A 12,266-nucleotide genomic window follows, 5' to 3' on the forward strand; every position below is an offset into this window, starting at 1 on the left:
AGTTCCAGCTGAATGAGCTACCAAGTCTATGATGGACAAGTATGAGCGTTGGCAGGCGGCTAACAACAAGGCGCGGTACTACATGTTGACTAGTATGGTCGACACTCTCAAGACAAAGATAGAGAATGTCGAGACGGCCTACGAAATCATTGATCAACTCCAAGACATGTTTGGTGCCAAGTCAGCGCAGACTTGTTTTGAGGCCACCAAGAAATATGCCAATGCTCGGATGGCACATTCTCAACATGTCCGCGATCATCTTATCAAAATGACAAACTACTTTTAGAAAGCTAAACTGCATGGAGCAATAATAGATAAGGAAAGTTAAGTTGGCTTAATCCTCAACAGTCTCTCTCCAGCTTTCTTGCCGTTCACCACCAACTATGTATCGAATAAATTCAACTACGGTCTGACGCAGCTTATGAACGAGCTTCCGAATTTTGAGTCTATCATGGGTGGACCAAGTAAGGGAGGAGAAAAGAAGACAACTAATACTATTGCTGCTGATCCAGCTAAGGCTGAAGCTAACCAAGCTTCGTCTTTGAAAGCTGGAAACAAGAGGAAAGGTGGACAAAACAACAACCCCAAGCCTGCAAAGGCTGCAAAGACGAGTGCACAACCAAATGCACAGACGCCTAAGGGGAAGAACAAAAAAACAAGAAAGGTAAAGGTAAATGTTTTCACTGAAAGAGAAGGGGCATTGGAAACAGGATTGCCCCAAGTTTCTAGCAGCTAAAAACAAAGGTAATGATTATAGTTCATTTGTCTTGGAAACATGTGTTTTAGAGAATGATAAATCTGTTTGGATTATTGATTCTGGATCTACTAACCATGTTTGTAACTCTTTACAACTTCTTGAATCGTGGGAGGAAGTGGACGAAGGCGGCTTAAAGCTTAGAGTTGGGAACGGAACGTTTGTTGCAGTCCAAGCTAGAGGAATAGCTCGTCTGAAGTTCAGAAATAAATACTTAATTTTAAAAGATGTATTTTTTATTCTGGATTTTAGTAGAAATTTAATTTCAGTTTCCATGTTGCAATTAGAACAATTTGTTATGACTTTCACAAGTTCTAATATATCTATTTCCTTCAATGGATCACAATTGTGTATTGCATGTTTGGAAAACGGGCTTTATATTCTGCTACCTAATGAACCCCTCGCTCTTCACAATGATTTATTCAAAGTAGCTAAACCTAGGACCAATAAACGTCAAAAGACCGATAACGATAATATGACGTATTTATGGCACTTGAGACTAGGTCACATTGGCTATGAAAGGATTCAAAGACTTACAAAGGATGGACCTTCAAGGGAACTCACCTTAGGTGAATTACCTGTCTGTGAATCTTGTCTAGAAGGCAAACTGATCATGCGTCCATTCTATGCAAATGGTGATAGTGTTAGGAAAAATTGTTTTGCCTCAATGGAAATTGATAATAATATTACAACTTGAAGCAATAATATTACAAATAAAAATGGATTGATTAAATAAGGTTACAACTCTATAACTGAAAATTACAAATAAACAAAGAAAAGGAAGAAGATGATGATGAAGAAGAGAATAGTGAGAATACAACTCTAAGCAAATGATTACAAGTAAAATAAAGTGTTTAGACCAAAAGAAAAGATTACAACTCTTAAACAAAATATACAAGTAAATAGAAGAAAAGCAATAGAATAAAAAGAAGAACAGAAACACAAGCAAACTCTCACTTACACAACCTAAGTGAAGAGGGTTGGGGATCACCAACTTGAACAAGGTTTAAAACCTTTGTCCAAAAGCTTATTTCCCCCTAACTCAAGAACTAAGGGATCTCTCTCAGATGTTGGAAAATCTTTCTGGAATTATCAAGCCTCAAGGTGTTTCTAGCCAAGTGCTCTAATGGATAGAAATGTTGTGTCTTACAAGTGAGCTATAGGCTCCTATTTATAGAGTTTAGAGACACCCTTTGAATTTCAAATTCCACCAACCCCCATGGTTGTTACCAATGTTTAATTGGATTAATATGGAATTAAAAAAGAGATTTGGGAGTTATTTGAGTTTTTTGAGCCGTTCAACAAAGGTTGAAAAAACTGAAAAATTGGTCAGTTTTTGGCCTGTGGCCGCGGCCAGAGACATTAGTGGCCGCGACCACTGGTCTCTGTCCCACAGGCCGCGGCCACCAACATTTAGTGGCCACAACCACCGACCAATTTCAACACTTAAAAATGTGCTGTTTTTCCAAATGGTTCCAAACCCTCCCAAATGACTTTGTAACTCCCAAAACACATTATTGGGGTTAAAATCATATCTCTAACAGCCATATCACATATGGCTTTATGAAATTCATCTCAATATTGTGTAACAACAATTTACACAATAAAGGGTAATATTTAGAAGTTACAAATTTGTAACACCAAATATGTTACATTATTTGGATATATCTCATATATCTAAATATTGTAACTCTCTATTATATGTTACAATATATGACACTCTTTGTCACATTTATTTAATCTAAAACATTATATTATAATATAATATAATTTTACATTATATTATAAAATAATATAACAGATAGGGCCAAAGAACCACTTGGACTTGTTCATTCAAATATTTGTGGACCTTTGAATGTACAAGCCAGGGGTGGTTTTGAGTATTTCGTCACTTTCATTGATGATTACTCCAGATACTCATGTCTTTACCTAATGCATAGGAAATCAGAAACATTTTCAAAGTTTCAGGAATTCCTAGCGATGGCTTAGAACCAATTAGGTAAAACGTTAAAGATCTTGCGATTTGATAGGGGTGGAGAATATTTGGATATGCAGTTCCAAGATCATTTAACTGAACTTGGGATTTTATCACAACTTACTGCCCCAGGTAATCCGCAACAAAATGGTGTAGTCGAACACCGAAACAAAAATTTATTGGAAATGGTTCGATGCATGCTTGGTTACTCAACTCTACCAACTTTGTTCGGGGGTCATGCAATTGAAACCGCGAACGACATTCTCAATGTCGTGCTGTTTAAATCAATCCCCAAAACACCTTTAGAGCCCAGGAATGGTCGTGAACCTAGTTTACGTCATTATAGAATCTGGGGGTGTCCCGCCCACGTCCTGAGGAAAAAGGAAGGAAAGATAGAACCGCAAATTGAAGTTTGCATGTTTGTTGGCTATCCTAAAGGTACTCGGGGTGGAATTTTCAATAGTCATTCAAAAATGAAAATGTTTACTTCTACGAATGCTACTTTTTTGGAAAATGACTATGTCCAAAACTTCAAACCACGCAACAAAGTATTTTTAGAGGAGATGGTTAAAGAATTGACTCCAACCAATGCTCCATCGTCATCAACGTGAGTTGATAATGAAATTCCCACTCTTCATGTCCAATCGGTGCAAGTCGATTTAAATGAAGAAAGTACCACTGTTCCTGAGCAAACAGTCAATGAGCCTCGTCATAGTGGGAGGGTTTCTAGGAACCCAGTTCGCTATGGTATGGATGGTGAAACCAATATGGTTGTTGGTGACACTAGTGTGGGCCTGGGCTAGGCTGGGCTTCGGGCCTAGGCAACTTCTCTTTTCAGTTTTGCCATTTTTGTCTTTCTTTCTTTTCCTTACTTTTCAAAGCCCGAAAATGCAATAAATTCCCTACAAAATAAACATAAAATAAATCATAATAAAATATTTTCAACTATAAAATAAATCAAGTTAATTCTTTGAAAATATTAATTATAACTTATTTATATTTAATATTTAAGTTCAATAATACAATATTTTTTTACCTCAAATTAAACAAAAATAATTCCAATAATTAACTATAATATTTTACAACAAAATAACTATAAAAACACACAAAAATATATAAAATCAAAATATATCCAATAGATTCAATATTACTTAAAAGCTTAACAAATCAATTAAAATCTCAAGAACTAAGCAAGAATTAACATATAAAATATGGTAAAATAACTCAATTTTGTAGAGTTATCACACCCCCAAACTTAAAGTTTTGCTAGTTGTAACGCCCTAGATAGCCAAGACCGCTACACTGTGTATTTATAAAAGTGTAGGACTTGCTAATCAAGTCATTTAATTAAAAAAAACGTGTCACTGAAACCATTAATGAGCTAGGGTTAAAAGGTTTTGGTCTCAAAGGATACATTTCATATAATTAAACATTTTACACAAGGGATCCCAAAAGAAACAACGTTTAAGAAGTTAGTTTACAGAATTTCTAGAGTACAATCAACCACTAGCCACTCTAAGGGCAAAACAGACATTTGTGGTTCTCCTGTTCCTGTCTCCTCCTCAACCGTGGCGGCTGAGCAACTGACCAAGTACATTCTGCTCTCAGAGCTCTCCGATTTAGGGCTGATCAAGTTTGCCCTTGCCATTACCTGCACCACGTAGCACCCGTGAGTCAATGCCCAGCAAGAACACATAACATTATAGTGCAAACAATAATAATAGTTGAATAATCTTGAGATCATGTTCACATACTTAGCATACCACATTGGTCATATAATCCACAGACATAACCAAAGAATCAACAAACAAACACTCAGCTAATCAACACAACAAATTCATCAATCAATAATGATAATCAATAATATGATAATTAGGGTCGCCACCCTTAGGTCGCACCCTCTGTTTAATCCCACTGACTCTGGTCCACTTAAACCGAGCTCAGTGAATAATAAGCTGTCCTCAGCTACCAGTGGCTGAGTCGTGCCCTGTGCGCCAATGTAAACTTTGACACTCTTAGGGCCGTTTGTCTACTATGCACATGGCATAATACCACCCTTTATAAAGCATACAAGATAGGAAACCCTTAGTCCCATTATAAATTCACAACCAGGTGCATTTTTCTTACCTTTAGTTTCCAAGTGTACTGGTTATGCGAGATGCCTCTTGAGCACGATCCGTTTCTCGAGCCCCTAGCTTATACCTAGTCACAACCAAGATAAGGGATACCATTAATAATTGTAAAAGGGTTTCTAAATAAGGTTCTAGTCTCCGGAACATCGAATTCCACCAAGCACGATAATAGATTCAATCCCGAGCACCCTAGGTTAAATTCCCATGCTTAAAATCCCAAAAAACCCCTTAATTTCCTTAAGGGTCGCGACTCAAGCCTCCCATGTCACGACATGGCCCCAAACAGAGGCTTATTCTCACCCAGAACCAGACACAGGCCGCGGCCCGCCCTCCTTCCTCAAATTCATCAGTCTCAGAGGGTCGCAGATCACCAAGAACTATGTCGCAACCCAACCCCTTCGAACCCAGAAAATCCACTATTTTTTACTCTCAAACCTCACTCAAAACCATCCGAAACCATCCCAATTCCACAACTCAATTATCACAAAACTTCTAACATTATTCCAACAACACAACCCAACAAAAACTTAGCTAGAAACTCACCAAAATCTCACTTCAATCTCTGAAACTCAAAAGCTTAAAAAACATCAAAACCAGTCAAAAAAACACTAGGATTCAGCCATTCAACCATAAATTCAAGCTTACCTTCTTTGATGAACCAACTCTCTAAAAGATTTATGAGCTAACTCCCAAGTTCCAAGCTTCAATTCAATCCTTCAATGTCAAAATCCATAAACACCTCAAAACCCAGCCATAAACACAGAATTTAACCACCATGCATAAAGCTTATGACTTACCTTAATTCTTGATTGAACCCTCAACTAATTCTTGAGCTAATCTCCTAAATCACAGCTCCAATTCTCTGAATTCCAGCTTAATTCCCTTAGTTTTCTGTAGTTTCCTTAAGAGAGAAAGGGAGAGAGAGAGAGAAGGGTCAGTTTAGCCTTTGGTTTTACCATTTTCTAAAGTCTCCTTAGTCTATCCTTAAGCAATTAAGTTAATCCCAAGGCTCGGGGTGCCGGAAACGTCCCCGAGGGCAAAATGGTAAAACTCCCCAATATTCCCACCTAGGCTTCCTAACCTCAAATATATCTCCCATTATTTATTTCCATAACCCGATAACCTAAGTGACCATCCAATACCTAAAATACCCCTTGACTTGTCCCAAGTCTAGTATTAAGCCCTGTTGTGAATTTCCCGCTAACTAGCTCCCTAGGATCGCCTCAAATCGCATGCTGCAGATCTACCCACATAATAATGTGGTTCTCACAAATATAACACATAATCACGTTTACATTCATATAACCATACAAGCATGCTTATCATATAATTATGCATTAAATTAATAAATTCACACACAAACCAATTATGCCCTCCTGCTACACTAATCAAGGCCTTTAAGCCATATTAGTCAATTTGGGTCGTTACACTAGTCCTCAAGCAAAAGAATTTAAAACACACTGTTTTTTATTGGTGATATAAAAAGGATTTTCTCAAAAATTGCACAATGAAAATAATTTTAAAAAATTGTTATGAATAAAAGTTTAGCTTATGTAATTAATTAACTTGTCAATTTCGCTTTTAAAAGGAGGTTTTTTTTTAAAAAAAATTATTTTTCACTTAAACTCATAAGAAATAAAAGTGTTTTGTTATGAAAAATGTAATTTTCGTTACAAGCAAAATTGACCCAATAATTAAAGATAAAGCTTAAAAATTATTCATATTTTTAAGAGAATTAAACTCAACTCAATTAAGATTTTTATCATTGAAAATGAAAAATATCACCAATTTTTTTTATAATTATATAATATTTATTTATTTTTATTATTATATATATATTTTTTAAACAAAACACAATAAAACATTATTTATTTATATATATATTTTTTCAAAACAAACTTAACACAATTCTACCATCATTTTCAACACAATGAGTGGTAAACAACCATTAAACTCACTACCCCCAAACTTAATTTATGCATTGTCCTCAATGTGTCAAAATATAAATATAAATTAAAATTGACAAGAGGTTAGAGTTTAGAATGACCGTACCTCATCGTGGTGCAACGTCAAGAGAGCAAGAAACACTTAGCAAAAAGTATAAGACACAAAAGTAAACATGAAAACAAACACAAAAAAATAACAAAACAGATAAACACAAGTTACCATAAGTAATTGCAAGCAATCAAATAACTTGGTAAATAAGATCCTTAAGGAGGATTTCATCCACTTCACCAGTTTTTAATTCTAAAAATGGTTTTAATTTTTGTCCACTAACTTTAAATATATCACCATTTGTAAGATTTTCAATTTCAATAGCTCCATGTGGAAAAAAAATATGAACAATGTAAGGACCGGACCACCTAGAGTGTAACTTTCCCGGGAATAAATGCAAATGAGAGTTGTGTAAAAGGACTTTCTGTCCTGGAGAAAAATCTTTTCTCAAAATATTTTTATCATGGTAAAATTTCATACGATCCTTATACTTTTTTGAATAGTTAAATGCTTCAGTCCTAATTTCGTCTAGTTCATTTAGTTGAAGCTTTCGTTTCTCACCTGCCTTGTCTAAAGAAAAATTTAATTGCTTAATAGCCCAAAAGGCTCTATGTTCTAACTCAACAGGTAAGTGACACACATACCCATACACAAGTCTGTAGGGTGACATGCCAATGAGTGTTTTGTATGCGGTACGATACGCCCACAATGCATCGGTGAGTCTTAAGGACCAATCTTTCCTAGTTGGATTCACAGTTTTTTCTAAAATGTGCTTAACTTCCCTATTAGACACTTCGACTTGACCACTAGTTTATGGGTGATATGGTGTTGAGACTTTATTTATAATGCCATATTGTTTCATCAAATGTTCAAATGGTTTATTACAAAAATGTGTACTATTATCACTAATGATAGCACGTGGTGAACCAAAATGAAAAAACATATTTTCTTTCAAAAACTGAAGCACAACTTTGTGGTCATTAGTGTGGCATGCAATAGCTTTAACCCATTTAGACACATAATCAACTGCAACAAGAATATGAAGATTACAAAAAGGGTTAGAAAATGGTCCCATAAAATCAATGCTCCAAACATCATATATGTCAATAATAAGAATAGGATTTAAAGGCATCATGTTTCTTTTAGTTAAACTTCCTAACTTTTGGAAAAGTTCACAAGCTTTACAATAAACATATGTATCATGAAAGATAGTAGGCCAATAAAAACCACATTGTAAAACGTTAGCAGCTATTTTCTTACCACTAAAATGTCCTCCACATGCATGATCGTGACAAAAATATATGATTTTAGATTGGTCACAATTTGGAATGCATCTTCTAATTATTTGAGTAGGGAAGTATTTAAATTAGTAAGGATCATCCTAAATAAAATTGTTCACCTCAGAATAGAATTTAGATATGTCATGCTTAGACCAATGAGATGGTATTTCTTTAGTGACCAAATAATTAACAATATCAGCATACTACGACAAGGAAGAAACATGCATCAATTGTTCATCAGGAAAAGTTTTAGTGATAGGAGTGGAGTCATGTATAGTTTCAAAAACTAGTCTAGATAAATGATCAGCAACAACATTTTCAGAGCCATTTTCATCACGTATTTCTAAGTTGAATTCTTGTAAAAGTAGGATCCAACGGATCAAACAAGACTTAGCATCTTTTTTTGACAAGAGATAATTTAATGCAGCATGATCAGAATAGACAATAATTTTAGACCCTAACAAATAAGATCTAAATTTCTCCAATGCAAAAACAATAGTAAGCAATTCTTTCTCGGTTGTGGAATAATTTAATTGAGCATCATTTAAAGTTTTTCTAGCATAGTAAATTACATGAGGTATTTTTTTCAAGTCTTTGTCCTAAGACAACACCTATAGCATAATCAGAAGCATTACACATTATTTCAAAAGGTATTTTTCAATCAGGGGGTCGAATAATGGGTGCACTAGTCAATAAATTTTTCAATTTCACAAAGGCAACATGGCAATCATTATTAAAGACAAAATCATTTTCTTTTCCAAGTAAATGGAATAAAGGCCGAGAAACTTTGCTAAAGTCTTTTATAAATCTTATATAAAAATCGGCATGGCCTAAGAATGATCGAATTTCTTTCACAGTTTTAAGTGGGGGAAGTTTTGAAATAAGATCAACTTTAGCTTTATCAACTTCTATTCCCTCAGATGAGATTACATGACCTAAAATAATTCCTTTCTTAACCATAAAATGATATTTTTTCCAGTTAAGCACAAGGTTTTTCTCTTTGTAACGAATAAAAACAAGTGAAAGATGGTGCAAACATTCATCAAAGGAAGAACCAAACACAGAAAAATCATCCATAAACACTTCAAGAAATATTTCAACCATGTCAGAAAAAATTGAAATCATACACCTTTGAAAAGTCGCTGGTGCATTGGATAATCCAAAAGGCATGCAACGATAGGCAAAAGTTCTGAAAGTGCATGTAAATTTAGTCTTTTCTTGATCTTCTGGGGCAATGGGGATTTGGTTATATCCTGAGTACCCATCAAGAAAGCAATAATATGCATGACCAGCTCAACGTTCAAGCATTTGATCAATAAAGGGTAATAGAAAATGGTCTTTTCTAGTAGCATTATTCAGCTTTCTATAGTCTATGCACACTCTCCACCCTGTGTGTACTCTAGTAGGGATTAATTCATTTTTCTCGTTTTCAACAACTGTGATCCCAGACTTATTAGGCACAACTTGAACCGGACTAACCCATTGATTATCAGAAATAGGGTAAATGATACCTACGTCTAATAATTTTATGACCTATTCTCTAACTACTTCTTTCATATTTGGATTCAGCCTTATTTGACATTCCCGAGAGGTTTTAGCATTCTCTTCTAGATGGATTCTATGCATACATATGGATGGGATAATTCCTTTAATGTTTCCAATGGTCCAACCTATGGACTCTTTATGTTTTCTAAGGACATCTAACAATTTATCTTCTTGTTCTTTATTTAAGGTGGATGCTATGATAACAGGTAGGGTTTTAGACTCTCCTAGAAAAGCATATTTTTAATTTTCTGGAAAATGTTTAAGGTCTAACTTTATAGACTCGGAAATTACTTGAACGGGATCTAAGGGTGAAAAAGGTTCAACTTTGGTTTCATCTAAGGGTATAGACTCTAGCAAAGAATTCTCATCATCATTAGAATCGCCAATATGCAAGTTCATACCAAAGTATTTTTCACAAAAGTCAAGCAAGTCATTTCCATTATTTTCACAAATACTATCTATCATGTTAACTTCATGCACTTCCTCAACTCAACAGATTTAGCAACATTAAAAACATTCAATTCAACAGTCATATTTCCAAAAGATAATTTTAAAATACCATTGTGAATTAATGATTGTATTAGATGTAGCTAAGAATGGTCTACCTAAAATGATAGGAATTTGAGCATGCACATTTTCCACATGTTGAGTATCAAGAACAATGAAGTCAACAAGAAAATAAATTTATCAACTTTTATCAAAACATCCTCTATAATGCCTCTAGGAATTTTCACAGAACGATTGACTAATTGAAGAGTTATAGAAGTATGTTTTAGTTTACCAAGACCAAGTTGCTTATAAACAGAATAAGGCAAATAATTCACACTAGCACCCAAATCATGCAAAGCCTTGTTAATAAAATGATCACCAATAATGTATGAAATTGTGGGACACCCTGGATCTTTATATTTAACAAGACTCTTATATTGAATAATTGAACTAGCTTGTTAAGTTAAAAATGCATTTTTAGGAACATTAGTGTTTCTTTTAATAGTACATAGATCCTTTAAAAATTTAGAGTAGGCATGAATTTGTTTAATGGCATCTAAGAAAGGGATATTGATACTAACTTGTTTAAAAACTTCTAAGATGTCATTATATTGGCCGCCTTTTTTAATTGGAAGTAATCTTTGTGGGAATGGGGCTTTTGGAATGAAAGGATGGATTGGAGTTTCCTTGTTTGAAGAGTCATTGGCATTAGAACTAGAATGCTGACTCTTTTCTTTTTCTTTTTCAACCTCGGGTATGTAATCGGGTTTGACAATGTTCTTTCCGGACCTAAGAGTTTAAATTGATTTGACCTCTCCATTATGACTAGACTTTCCTATCTCATATTGACCTATTGGATTAGGGATAGGTTGACTAGGGAATGTTCCTTTTTCTCTATCAACTAAAGCAATGACGAGTTTTTCTACTTGTGTCTCGAGTTTGGTAATTGATTGAGACTGATTTTGTAGGATTTGTTGAGTGGATTGCATAAATTGTTGTTAAGTATCTTCTAAGGAAGGTTTTCTTTGTTGAGGATATGGTTGATTTTGTGGGGCATGAGTTTGATTTTGCGTGTTGTATTGGTGCCCTTGATTCATTTGAGGTTGGTTTTGTCTCCATGAAAAGTTTGGATGGTTTCTCCAATTTGGATTGTAAGTGGATGAAAATGGGCTATCATTTGGTTTCCCATAAGCATGAAGAGCATTGGTCTCCTCAGAAAAGGCTTCTTGGTAGGAAGGACATGATTGGGCATTATGGCAAGGACTAGAACATATAGAACAAACATATTTTCTTAGTTGTATTGGAGAATTTATAGTTCGGCTTATGGCTAAAGCTTCTACTTTTCTCGCTAATTTGTATAAGGATGTTCTTAAGTCTAATTCATCTTTTACTTCATACCTTCCTCCTCTTTTTGGTGAATTAGTTGACCTAGACCTAGGATCAAAATAATTCCATTGTTGAGAATTGACAGACAAATCTTCAAGGGCGTCCCAAGCCTCTTGTCCTTGAAATTTTAAAAAATTTCTGGTATGCATAGATTGAATCATTTGACGATTAGAGGGGGTCAAACCATCATAAAAATATTTTACAAGTCTCCATTTTTCAAAACCATGATGAAGACATTTTAATAATAAATCTTTAAATCTTTCCCAACATTCATAAAACTCTTCATTATCTTTTTGAAAAAACTCGGAGATTTCTCTCCTTAGACTATCAGTTTTAGACATAGGAAAAAATTTCAGCAAGAATTTATTATAAAGTTGATCCCATGTAGTTATAGATCCCGTGGGAAGGGAATTTAGCCAAGCTTTTGATTTGTCTTTTAATGAAAAAGGGAGCAATCTTAGTTTGACTGATTCATCATAAAAATTTTGAAATTTAAATGTTGAGCAAATTTCTAAGAAAATTTTGACATGCATGTAATGATCCTCTCTATCCAACCCATAAAAAGATGGTAACAATTGAATGCTTGATTGTTTAAGCTCAAAATGGGTAGCAGAAGTGGTGGGAAGAACAATACATGAATGGACATTAGATGTAATAGGTGCAAAATATTCAAGCAAAGTTTTTTCAAACACAACATTTTCATCAACAGG

At 34.6% G+C, this 12,266-nt stretch overlaps 1 non-coding gene across 1 annotated transcript; it reads left to right on the forward strand.

The window, feature by feature from the left end:
• The first annotated feature begins 11,775 nt into the window (after nucleotides 1-11,775).
• On the forward strand, nucleotides 11,776-11,882 carry LOC133793078 (small nucleolar RNA R71). Its single transcript, XR_009874539.1, has one exon. It is a non-coding gene; the product is annotated as a small nucleolar RNA R71 (small nucleolar RNA).
• Nucleotides 11,883-12,266: the final 384 nt, after the last annotated feature.

The sequence above is a fragment of the Humulus lupulus genome, chromosome 7, assembly GCF_963169125.1.
Source record: "Humulus lupulus chromosome 7, drHumLupu1.1, whole genome shotgun sequence".
Taxonomy (NCBI): domain Eukaryota; kingdom Viridiplantae; phylum Streptophyta; class Magnoliopsida; order Rosales; family Cannabaceae; genus Humulus; species Humulus lupulus.